General features: G+C 43.4%; 1 protein-coding gene across 2 annotated transcripts in view; it reads left to right on the top strand.

Annotated features, from left to right (window-relative positions):
• Positions 1-3,499: 3,499 nt before the first annotated feature.
• foxp4 (forkhead box P4) overlaps positions 3,500-12,500 on the top strand; it is a 98,530-nt gene continuing 89,529 nt past the window's right edge. For both annotated transcript variants that reach the window (XM_080026267.1, XM_080026266.1), the window contains exon 1: positions 3,500-4,011. The gene's annotated coding sequence lies outside the window, so the exon portion shown is untranslated. The remainder of the gene's footprint in view (positions 4,012-12,500) is intronic.

Below are 12,500 nucleotides of genomic sequence, written 5' to 3'. Positions count from 1 at the left end.
CACACACACACACACACACACACACATGTTGATCACAGGTACTGTACCACAAGAGAGAGAGAGAGAGAAGCTTTTTGTGGGGTTTAAACTTAGTCGTTAATTATCCTAACACACGCCCTGTGTTTTTAGCTGTGGTGTTTTTTCAGCCACAGTCCTCTGTTGTCTTTGCATAACCACAGAGGCAACTGGTATGTTTGTGTGTGTGTGTGTTTGTTTATGTGAGTGTGTGTGCGTATACAGCCTTGCCACTTTTATCTTTATTTGTAAAGATGCACACTCATATGCGTACCAAAGTGGGTGTGGGTACATTTGAGCGTGTTTGTGAATGTTTGGATAATTTGCCCAGTGCGCTGCTTTCCCGCTATGCGTCTGTTTATTTGTACGTGTGTGTGTGTGTGTGTGTGTGTGTGTGTGTGTGTGTGTGTGTATGTGTATGTGTTTTTTGAGGCCTCTTGTTTGGGTTTGACTCTCAAGGCATTGTGGGGGAATTTTTGTGGGGGTTGTTTGTAAACATCAACAGCGAGTGAGTTTTATTTCATTGTAGCTTTATTTTACGACATTACTCCCAGATGGCTGCTAAAGCTGGCTGTTTTGTTTTTTTAATGCGCCTACCACACATTCTGCAGCCCCCCCGCCGCCGTCTCACGCTCCCCACTCACACATATGCTTTTGCTCTCATGCGCAAACAAACAACACAGTCTGCGGAACTGATGCGTTCAGGAATGGAGCAGTGGAGAAGAATTTCTTCCCACATCTACTCACCGGCCAGATTCACTTTCTCTCTCCCTCTCTCTCTCTCTCTCTTCTCTCTCTTTTTCTTTTCTTTATCATATCCCAACTCCTGCGTTTTTCTAAAGGATCAGATTGAGTTATTCAAGTTAGCGGCAGGAGCTTTTTTCCCCTCATTTTTACCAGGCTCTGTGACACTGTGGGTGAGCACTCCCATATTTCTCTTTAATTAAGCCAGGGAAAACCTTGTAGTACAGCCAACCCAGCTCATGTAGCCACTTATGTTTTAATTTAATTACCTGTCCACTTTGATAATTATTCCCGCTGATTAACTGGGAGAGAAGGGTTCCTAAATGGGAATAGGAGATGGGTGAGAGGGCCAAACAGCGTTTTTTTTCTCCTTTCACCAAGAACAAGAATGACTGTGTTGACTTAAGATGTCCATGGGCCAGCTCTATTTCCATCCAGGTTCATAGTTGGCCTGCTTCGGCCTGGCCTGGCCTGGCCTGGCCTAGCCTGGCTCGGCTCGGCTCTGATTCATCCAGACCATGTATGACACAGAGTCTTATGGGTTTCCTGTGCTCTGTTTAGTCTTGTGATTTGTTCCGCAGCCGTTGGCTAAAACAAACAAACAAAAACAAATCATGATTCCCCGAAAAACAGGCGGGGCCGACTGTTACTGTTTTGCCTCAGAAACGTGGTCTAAAGTAGTACATGTCAATATATGATAGCAAAGTTGGGTTTCTCAAGAAGTGTTTACAAAAATCTGATTGGACATTAATGTTTAGGAATAGTATACAACTAGTAAAACAGCTTGTCTACTGTCTAGACCGTTTGACAGGACTGTGTGGGCGTGGCCGTATCAAACGGGGAGAGAACTGCCGTGATTGGTTCAAAATACCTAATGTGTCATAAGAACCAGAGCATATAGCCCGCCTCATCTATACCGAATTTCTGTAAAGTTTATCAAACTTAAATCGCAATATCTTTCAATTGGATTGATTAATATGCCTCACTCTTTTTTTACTATCATGCCCAAATGAGATAGTTAGAAGGAGTTTGTGGATATGGGTTTACAAGGGGCTTTAAGTAAAACTCATAAATGATGCAACACAAAAAAAGCGCAAGGATGATTCAGCATCACATCAGAAACATCATTCAGTTTGTTTGTCGCTATTAAGTAACCATAAAAGGGTTTCAGTTGTAAAGTCCCTTTTTAATAACACTGTGCGATTTTGTCGATCTAACTTGAAAAGTGCACCTTCATGGTAACGGCCACTTAAAAAAGCATTGCTCATCACCATCCAGTGGCTCACATTAGCACCCGTCACTTTCTCTGGAGATTTATTGGTGATATATAACATGTAAGTGTTACGGGCAAAAACGTGTCAGGCTCGGAGTAGAGGTGAGAAAGTAAAACAAAAAAAGTAATGATATGGGTGCTCATAGACACACACACAAACACACTCCCAAACATTTATGCACACACACACACACACACACACACACACACACACACACACACACACACACACACACACTCATATTTCTAGTGGTATTGATCGTGCTAATGAATGTGTTGTGATTTACTGCGGCCGTGGCCCATTGTTGGGTGGTGCTGTGATGGACTGCCATCATTTTCCAATGGTAAAAGCTAAGATAGAGGAAGAAAGGCAGGAGGGCAGAATATCCCATTTAACGGCCAAAGCTAAATTATTCCAAGATCCTCTGATGAGTTATGGCACTCTTCCCCCCCCCCCCCCCACACACACACTCTTTCTCTTTTTTGCAACGACAGGTATGATGTAATTTCCAAATTTTCATCAGACACAGTCATCTCCACACTGATTACGCTGTCAATTAGTAAATGAATGTGGTGGTAAAGGGGCGAGAAGGTGGTAATATCTCTGCGAAAAAGGAGTTGTCAAGCTTCCAAAATACATAAAGGACACAGTGAGGTAAGCAGAGAGTGAAAAGTGTCCCATCACAAAATATAAGTGTCTGTTTGCAAGGTAAGTGTTTAACAAGAGTGAACCCCCCCCCCCCCCACTTAAACTGATTCTGCACTTATTTTTTATTTGTGGAATGCAGCATCTTTATAGGTCGACAAATCTGTTTTGGCACGAATGGATATATTGGTGGAAAAAGATGAAGGTTTTTTTAATCACAACAAGGTCTGTCCAGAGAGAAAAAAGTTATAAAAAATAATAAATTAACCACACTTAATAACAACTTCGGTCTTGTTTTAACTATGTTTTTTTTTTACCAATAAAAAACATGTATAACTAGTGTAGAGATTCCACATTTTTTAAATAGTGCACTATATCTGTTTAGGAGGTGATCTTGCTTGGTTTCTGACGGTTTCCGAACTCAAACTCTGTGCAGGCTAACATCTGTTCCTCTCTGCCTCCACAATAGCACAACTCAGCCGGGATGCAAAGAGAGGTCAAAAGATCAGTGCCTTCCCCTCTCTCTCCCTCTTTCTCGCTCAGTAACACACACACACACACACACACACACACACACACATACACACACACACTGAAAGAAAGAGAGACCGAAAGAGAGAGATAGCCCACCTCACACCGGCTGCTGTTTTCCTATTGTGCGCCAGGGCTATTGCAAGGATAGGGCAGCGATGAAAAAAAACGCGCACCTGCTTTTAGAGGCATTACGGTAGCGCGCAGCAAACTGTCCCCCCAGCAACACACACTCACAAACCACACTCGTGTACACACACAGCAGCCCCTGATCTCTAGCGAACGAGCGAGCAACAGACGGGATGCCAAAAAGTGAAGACTGGTGGAGAGGTTATCCGCGCTGAATAAGCCTCTTGAAGAGATAGCGGAGAGAGCAGCAGACGCAACACAACAAGACGAGAGAAGCTGCGCTCTTTCGCCGCGGCAACTTGCGCACACAGTGCCACAGAGTTTTTAGCGGCAGTATTGTTCTGACTTCACTCCAGAGGGGCCACTCCGAGGAGAGAGGACGCACACAAAAGGGAAAAGGGGAAAGGACTAACGAGCACGCTTTGTCGTTTTTTAAAAAGTAATGGTGCTGCGGTCTTAGATCCTAGATTTCTCTGTCTCCCTCTCTCTCTCTCTGTTTCTTTCCATTTTTTTTTTTTTTTTTTGAGAAATCTTTCTTCCCGGTCGGTTGTTGTCCCCTTTGTCGCCGCGAGAGAGTGGACGCGCCGTGGGCTTGAGGAGCAGAAGCGGGCAGCTGTCCACATGGTCCAACCACTGGCGTGAAAGTTGACTTCTTCAGAACACAAGAGAACAGGTTGATGCATTATTATTACACTTTTCCCTCTCGCTCTCTCCCCCTCTATCTCTCTGTCGCACTGTGCTTCCATTGAAACTCTATCGCTTACACACACACACGTTAGTTCACCCAAAGAAAGCCGAAAACTTTCCATGCGCACATTGTTTGTGAAACTCCTCCAAGTAAGCCTGATAATACTGTGTGGTGTTACAGAGCATTAGAGCCTACAGCGGGGGGCATATGCTGAAGTTTTTCCTCATTCTGACTTTTCCTCCGTCCATGTTTCGTTTTAACTTTACCTCTCTTCTTCACCGCGAAGTGCTACTGAGCGTGAAACTTATCAGCCACGTTTTGAGATCCTCTTTGAACTGCAGTTGTTTTCATCTTGCCCGAGTTTCTTTATTTGTTAAAGAAAAAGAAAAATCCACGGCGGAATATGTTTCCCTGGACCGCCTCGTCACTTCCACACGTGTTATACACAGAGTCTAAATGTAAGTTAATATCAGTCGCCATTTATTTGGATGGGATATGGCAATTTATTTGAACGTTTTAAAATTGATGAGAGCTCATCGTTTGGAGGGAGCTGGACCAGTGCTTTTAGAACAGTGTCATTGTCCGAACTCGAGGATCTTGAGAGACAACAAAAACGAAAACAAGTTTTTTTATTTTATTCCCCCCCCCCAAAGGTTAGGACTAATTTAAGATTTGAACAGAGGCAAGAAACGTAACTTTGCGTCCCCCCCCCACGTTAATAACCCTTGTTAAGGGATTTGATAATAAACACCGGCGAAGGTTATGTGGTGATAATTTTACACTACCGCCTGAGAATGGTTTGAACGCTCTGTCATCGCCTCTAACCTGTTTTAACTCCCAGCCCCTGAACACTGCCTTTTAAAAAATCCTAATATAGTTGAATTATTTTTTTTGTCCAAACAATAAAGTTTAAAATTACCGAAGGGCATTACTCACCCCTCACTGGAGATAATGGAGCCCTTGTCTTAAGGTAGAAAGAAAAGGGAAAAAAGCTTTCTTGTGGACATAGTCAATAGGTCACGGGACAATAGTTTCTTTTCAAACGATTTTGACTTTTGAAATATGAACCTCGTTGTGAGACCTCACTGAGTTTTGATGTATTTCTCCCCTTTCATATTCCTCCCGGATGAAATATATAAACGGTATGCTACGCAGGAAAGTTGTTCGTGCAGAGAGGAGGAACAAAAAAAAAAGTTTAATTCCAGTTTTAACGGACAACGTTAAACAATGATCTAATCTGTACTGGTTTGTAGACGGCGGTAATCGATGCGTTATAGGCCTAACTATAATGCGTCTTAGCCTTAATCATTTAAAAAAAAATTCTCATGTAAGAATGCATGGAGAAAAGACACGTGCTTTACCCTTTGAGGAAAAGATTTAAAAATACGTCCATATATTTAGGGCTGATTTAGAAAATAATATTTTAAACATTTAAATTCTTTACCAGAGCATTTGAATGACCCATGTTTCCCCCCTACTTTTTACCGTCATAAACCGACTGAAAGAGGGCCTGCTACACCACAAAGGAAAAATTACCTTTTTCTTCCTATGAACAAATACAAACTTAATACCGGGATTATCATTTTTAAGACAATCATAGCAATGGAGTGTACAGTTAAAAGTTTAAAACGGCCTTTAGTTTCGCGCCACTGTAAATAATACACACTGTTTAACATCATAAGCTGAAGTGTTGCGAGAATGAAGAAGTTGCTCTTTTTTCCCCCCCTGACCACTAAAATCAAACTCCCATCATCAAATAGCCAACATCAGCCAGGACATTCCCTCATGTCAGATGGACTCAGGTCTCGCATGATGGAAAGCTTCAGACAAAAAAAAAGAAAAAAAAAGAGGGAGAGATGAAATGACAATTAATTGCTGTTAGTTGTCTGTCATTGAGAGAAAAAGCATACAGGCCTGTGTGGGTGCACACTCTGACACGGGCATTATTGCCCCGTGATTGATGGGCGCCGGGGCATTTGGCATAATTAATTTTATTTACTGTGTCCCCTCTCTCTCCTGTTGTCCCCCACCCCCCCCCCCCCCCTCCCTTCCCCTCTCCCGTCCTCTGTGCTGGCATTTCCGCGACGCGATGACACACTTTTAATTGCGCTTTAATAGAAGATCCAGCGGGAATGAAAAAGCTCTTCATCAGGTTTTATGACCTTGTCACGTTTCTGGTGTCAAGACAGGAAAGCAGGTATTTTGTGGTGGTGGGCTCCGGAGCCCCCCGGTGTAAAGTGTATATGGAATTAAAATAATGGCATGAAAAAAAAATGAATTGCACATTAAGCTGCAGCCTTCATCCTTCATTTAAAAAAAGCTGAACATTAAAGTTTTTAATGTACAATAGTGTTCCCATAGCCTCCTGTTGCTTCATTCAAACCAGCAAAATTGCATTGATTATATTAGAATTTTAAGATGGCCTCTATTATTATTATTTTTTTTGCAAAGACATAATAAGAGGCTGGATGTATTTTATTTACACATCAGCATAAATTAACTTTTTTTTTCAAAAGAGAAAAAAACATTGTTGTGTGCTGGCTCTGACCTCTCAATGTGTCTGTGATCATTCTGTTAAAAAAAGACTTAAATATGCGTGGAAATTATTTCCCCAAAAAATGGAAAAAAATTAATCCAGCCAGTTTGGGGTTTGATTTTCTCTCTTTTTTTTTAAACACAATGATTCTTGTTGCTAAATGTTCTCTCAGCTTTTTCATTTCTCCTTTGTACAGTGAAGTCTTCTCAGCTGAGATGTCTCAGTTAAAAGAATCGTGTTTGGAACTGTAGCTATACGATTTCCAACACAATACAGACAATTCTATAATTTAGTTATGAGTACATTTGTTTTGTTTTAAACCCCCTTATTGATAATCACTTGCTCAGTCTCGAGCAGCGAGACACAGCTGAACGTTCGTTTTTATTTCCATTGAAACACTGCAGCATTTACCAACAGTATCAACTCATTGTAAAGTTATCATTTCAATGTGCAGGCTATCACATCAATAACAGGCTTTTCATGTAAAATACAATAGGAGACTACGAAACAAAAAAATAATGAGAGGCACAAGTCGTTTAAAAAAAAAAAAAAAAAAAAAGTGTACAGTATGTGTGTGCAGGAAGCCAGAGGTGTCAGAGACAGATTGACTCTCTCTGCTCTCTGTCGGCTATTGTGCGTCTGTGTGTGTGTGTGTGTGCGTCTGTGTTTGCCTCGGCAGCATTGCCACCGTTTTTTTTTTTTCATACGAACTTGCTCCCAACACTTTTCCTCTCTTTCCCTTTTTTCCCCTCGCTGTCGACAGCTGTGTCTTTTCCACGTCCTGTTTTCTTTCATTGTTTGTAAGAGTCGCTCATGTACTGCTGATTTTTATCAGCCTCAGACCCTGTTCTCCACCAGACAATTGTCTGTGTTATGCTTACTGACACATTTTACTTTAAAGGATGATTTTCAGCTCGGCCCCTAGCAGTGTATGTGGCAGTGTGCCGGGGTGTGACTCCAGCACCATGTGTGAGAGCGTCTAGAGACGGGCAGTAATGGCTGTGAACGTCATGGCGCTCTAAAAAGCCCTTCAGCGGGATTAAAAGCCATGCAATATGATTGTGTTGGTCCATAAACTCACTTCAGATAGTCCTTATACCTCCAGCATGATCGCTTGTGAACGTATGTGTGGTAAGAGTGTACGTATCTGAGTGCTGGATTGTGTGTAAAAGAGTGCTTCTTTTTTTTTTTTTTTACTCAATTCACCTGTCCTGCTTGTGTGAAAATGGACAGACTATTTGAAGTTTTTAAATGTCCTGTGCGTCGGTTATAGCGTTTGATGGTTTGCCGGTGCGTCTCTCCATCGCTCGTGCTCTCTTTTTTCATGAAAGCCCTCCTGCTATCCCAAACCCACAAGTCTGAGTGGGCTTTTGTGGCTCCAAAGTGATGTTGAAGAGCACCCGTATGCGACTCTTGCTGTACATGTAGGGTTTGACCTGTGATGGATACTCACACAGGGTTACTTACTATTGCAGCACTTAGTGCATTTACCGAGCTGCTTAAAAAAGCTGAAATGGTTAATTTTTTTTACAATATTCTTTAGATGGGGTTTGAGAAAAGAAAAAAAAAATATGACTGTATGTGGAGCCAAAAGCCTGTTTTATATGGACTTGTTTCAAGTGTTGGTCCTGAAGCTGCCGTTATTGTGCGCATTTGAACGGAATGGGTTTTGGGCTTGTAATTTGTGGAAACACTACAGTAGGACGCAGTATTCTACAGGTTGTATCAGCTATATAATGAAGTGTTCAAATGAAACATATTTTAATTTAGTGTGTCACAGATTTGAATGTGTTAAGAATATTTATTTTTTGGAAGGAAAAAAAGCCACAATCGTTTTTTTTTTGGGATATAAAAAGATGGAAAATGAAAATGTACACATCTTCATAAAGTAATCATCACTGACTACCATTATGAAGGGAGTTACAGCCGGTTACCTCTTTAAAAATATGTTAATGAAATATAATTGACAAATTAATTGATTAAATCAAAGTGTTATTCTTCACGGGCAGCTCAGCAAGTGGGGGAATGTTCTGCTTGTGTATTGAAGTGATTGACTGCACAGTGAAACTGCCGCCACATTGCTTTAGACTGAGGCCTGATTATACATGTGGTTCTAATTGAACCTGTTATTTAGGAGAGGTTGAGGGCTGAATACTTGCCTGTGTGTGTGTGTGTGTGTGGGTCCGTCTCCCTGCGTGTGCACATAATAAACCCCACACATTTTTTAAAGATGAGATGTGTTTTTATGATGGGTCAGAAGGCGGTGTCGTGCGGGGGGGAAAAAAGTCGCAGGCCAGGGCAGGCAGAGAAGGAAAGCGCGGAATATGCCTTTAGCGGCCTTTTAGGAAGTCGACCACCTGTGTGAGAGAGCAATTGTTTTCTACTGTTGCTTTTTCTTTTTTGCCTTTTGTGCCTTTTTTCAAAGAGCTGTCATTACTTACGTGGTGTCGGCAGCACAGCTCGCCCACAGTTCCCCAACCCAAGTCTTTCTTTAAATGTACCCCCTCTCTGATTGATAAAGTAATCATTTTTAGCCTGACACAGTGGTTTAGCCTGTGGTCATTATTAACATGTCCATGCCATTCAGTCAGATGAGTTTTTCAATGTGTGTGTGTGTGTGTGTGTGTGTGTGAGTGAGGGGGGGATTGCTGGGAGGAGGCAGGCAGGCAGGCCCCGACTCCGGGATGTTTCTCCAGCTCCTCACAGAGCAAACCGGCCCCATTAACAGCTGATGGATGTGGGAAGGAGTGACCCAACCGCTCCGAGAGGAAGAGACTGTTTCCTATGGACGGGTGTGTCTGTGTGTGTGTCTGTGTGTGTGTGTGTGTGTGTGTGTGTGTGTGTGTGTGTGCTTGTGTGTGTGTGTGTGTGAACATAAGAGTGAAAGGCTGGTAGAAGCGAGCGGGGGGAAACGACAGAGGTTTTTTAAGGCGTGGGCCATTATAGTGGAGGAAGCATTAGATCAGCCTCTCCAGAGTGCGCTTGGCACCTGAGGCCATGGCCGCGGCTGCCGAGGATTCTGGGTGGACTGCTGAGAAGAACAGACAGGAGTGAAGTCAGGCCAGTTGAAGCCGTCAAGTTCGATTTTTACAGACAGAAATAAAGTGTCATCAAGCAGGACCATTCGGTCAGTGTAACCGACAAGGTAGAGCACAACACGAGATGGTCAGCGGTGCTGTGTGCGTGTGTGTGTGCGTGTGCGTGTGCAGACACACAGAGAAGAACGCCTGCTGTTGTGTTCAAGCAGAGCATCTTCACAAGAGAGAGAGAGAAGAAAAAAAAGCTCTCTCGTCGGTCGTTGCGTCCCCTGCTAACTCCGCATTGCTTCTGACAGCTGTATTTGTGTTATGGATTTTCCTTCACTCCTCTGGTCCCGTCTCCCTTTCCCTTTTCCCCTCTCTCTCTCTCTCTCTCTCTCTCTCTCTCTCTCAGTAGTAGGCTCCCCTCCCTCGCCCTCCCCAGCCCCTATGACCTTTTGTAAGCACTTCATCAGAGAGCCGTTGGTGTTTTCTAAAGCGCCGCGACAAACTGACAGGGCAGCCGTCAATCGGCGCTGCACGGGGAGAACCGAGGGAGCAGATCAGTGGAAGAAAAAAAAAAAGCGCTTCGCTATACCAGAACAACAATGTGACTAAACTTTCTGCCGCGCTGCTTTAATGTGCATTGAAAAGGATGGCTGTGTGAAGGGTGGGTGACAGCTGTGGAGCGCAAGACTCTCTCCCAATGTTTGTAGAGACACGCACAAACACGCACACACACACACACACACACACACACACACACACAGAAGCAGACACACACACACACACACACACACACACACACACACACACACACACACACACACAAGGAAGCAGGCACCCACACACACTTTTTTTTGCACATTTCATAAACCGTCTTGACTATAGGCTTCACACAGCTCCTGAGCACTGGTTTGGTCCGTAGTGCTGTGGCAGTGAAAATCTGCCGAGGGCGGACAAATGAAACGCACTGATGAAAACGCAGAGATTCACAGAAGAAGGAGGAGGAGGAGGGATTCAACTCAAATCAGTTTTACACCTTTTATTATTGTATGACTTTTCTGTAAACCATGTGGCGAAATAACTTCACCGTCCAAATTTGTTTCAAATTTAGTTTGCTCATTTCATTTCTAGTCGGTAAAGCCTGTGTGTCTCTGTGACAGCAGTTATCAGATCCACCATTAATCTGAGCTGATTTTAGCATTTTAATTTTTTTCTTTTTTTGTGTGTATTTAATTTGCATCAGAATATTTGAAATGGCTCTAACCGGGATGACTCTACATTTACATATGATGATAGGAAATTAGCAATGCAGTATTTCCCCATGGTGGACCGGGGGAAGGTATAATAATAACCATTTAAATGCATCTCATTATGTTTTGTAATCCGTAAAGTATCGGGATGTTGGCCCAAACGCAGGCGAAAGTGAGGCTGGAGCGTCGGGCGTGCATGCACGGCTCTTTTATGGTATTAGTATTTATGGTATTAGTTCCGGGGGACATGGGATGCCTACTTAAGCTATTAGCATGTGAGGCGCCGTGGGATGATCCATCCCCTGACAGGACGAGCTGTTAACCAGTGTTAAAGTAAATCACAATAGGCTGCCTGGGCTGATGGATTGACAGAGCTCGCTCTCCAAGCGCTCGCTAAGGGGGGCCGCCCCTTATTTCCTCTCTCCGCTATACGTGTGACCTCACATAAAGAAAGATATGAAAAAAATACTTTGGAATTTAAGCTTTTTTTCAAAACTTCTGGAAGAAATGTTCAGAGATACATTTTTTAATACTAAATATGATAAATATTTTTTTTGCCCATTTAAAAAGGACTACATGTTCCATGTGGGTCTGTCATTGTCACCTTCTGTCTTCCTTTTATCTTCTACTTTTTCTTCCTTCTGCTGTGGCTCTCAAGGTGAAGAGAGTGTACAGGCTTTGCCCAGTGGGGTGCAGACACTATGGCTTCTATAGTGGCCTTTCAGAGACGGGAGAGGAAGGGAGGGGAGGGGAGAGGAGAGGGGGGGTGAGGAGAGTGAATCCGCTATCGGGAGTCTTGGAGATCGCTCGCAGCCGATGTCTTCCTGCATGTGTGTGTTTGCTTATTTTGTGTGTGTGTGTGTGTGCGTGTGTGTGTTTGTGTGTCCAACTACGATTACCTGTCAATCAACGGGTGACCCCTCCACCCTTCTCCGTCTCGGACAGAATTCCTCAGGTTTTAGGTTTTGTTTTTCAGGCGGCCTGTCGGAGGGCAAAGAAAAGCAAACAGGTCGTCACTTTCCCAAAATTGCGTTCGTGTGTGTGTTTTTTTTTGGGGGGGGGAGGGGGGCATTTAATTGCCCTGTTATTATTATTTTTCTGGTTTTGTTTCATCCGCATCAGAAACTGATTAAAAAAAATGACAACAACTTTTCCCAGACAGAGCGATATGGAGAGCTGTGTTGTTGAGTGGCTGGTGCTAGTTCATCAGCGGGCCGATTTGTATTTGATTTTTTTTCACTCTGTGGCTGCTCGCTGGGCATTGAAGCTGTGTTTGGTGCATATGCGCGCACACACACACACACACACACACACACACACACACACACACACACACACACACACACACGTACACGTGCACGCCTGTGTGTGGTGGGCATTGTTGACCGAGAGACATCTGCCACTAGATTATACCCAGCTGTTATCTGAATAATTGTGTAATCCCCCAACCCCTCCTCTCTCTCTCTCCCCTCACTCCCTCCTTCCTTTCCTAGCTCCAACCACCTCCTCATCCTTCTCCTTCTTTGCTCCTTTCGATCCCTTCTTCCACAGACTGGTAGAAAGAGAGTGATGAGTCTTTTTTTTTCTGGGTGGCACTTTGGGGCTTTTCCAGTGTGTGTTTATATGAGTGTGTGAGTTTGTGTGTGTGTGTGTGTGTGTGTGTGT

The sequence above is a fragment of the Ammodytes marinus genome, assembly GCF_949987685.1.
Source record: "Ammodytes marinus genome assembly, chromosome: 4".
Taxonomy (NCBI): domain Eukaryota; kingdom Metazoa; phylum Chordata; class Actinopteri; order Uranoscopiformes; family Ammodytidae; genus Ammodytes; species Ammodytes marinus.
This window is presented reverse-complemented; position numbering and strand designations above follow the sequence as displayed.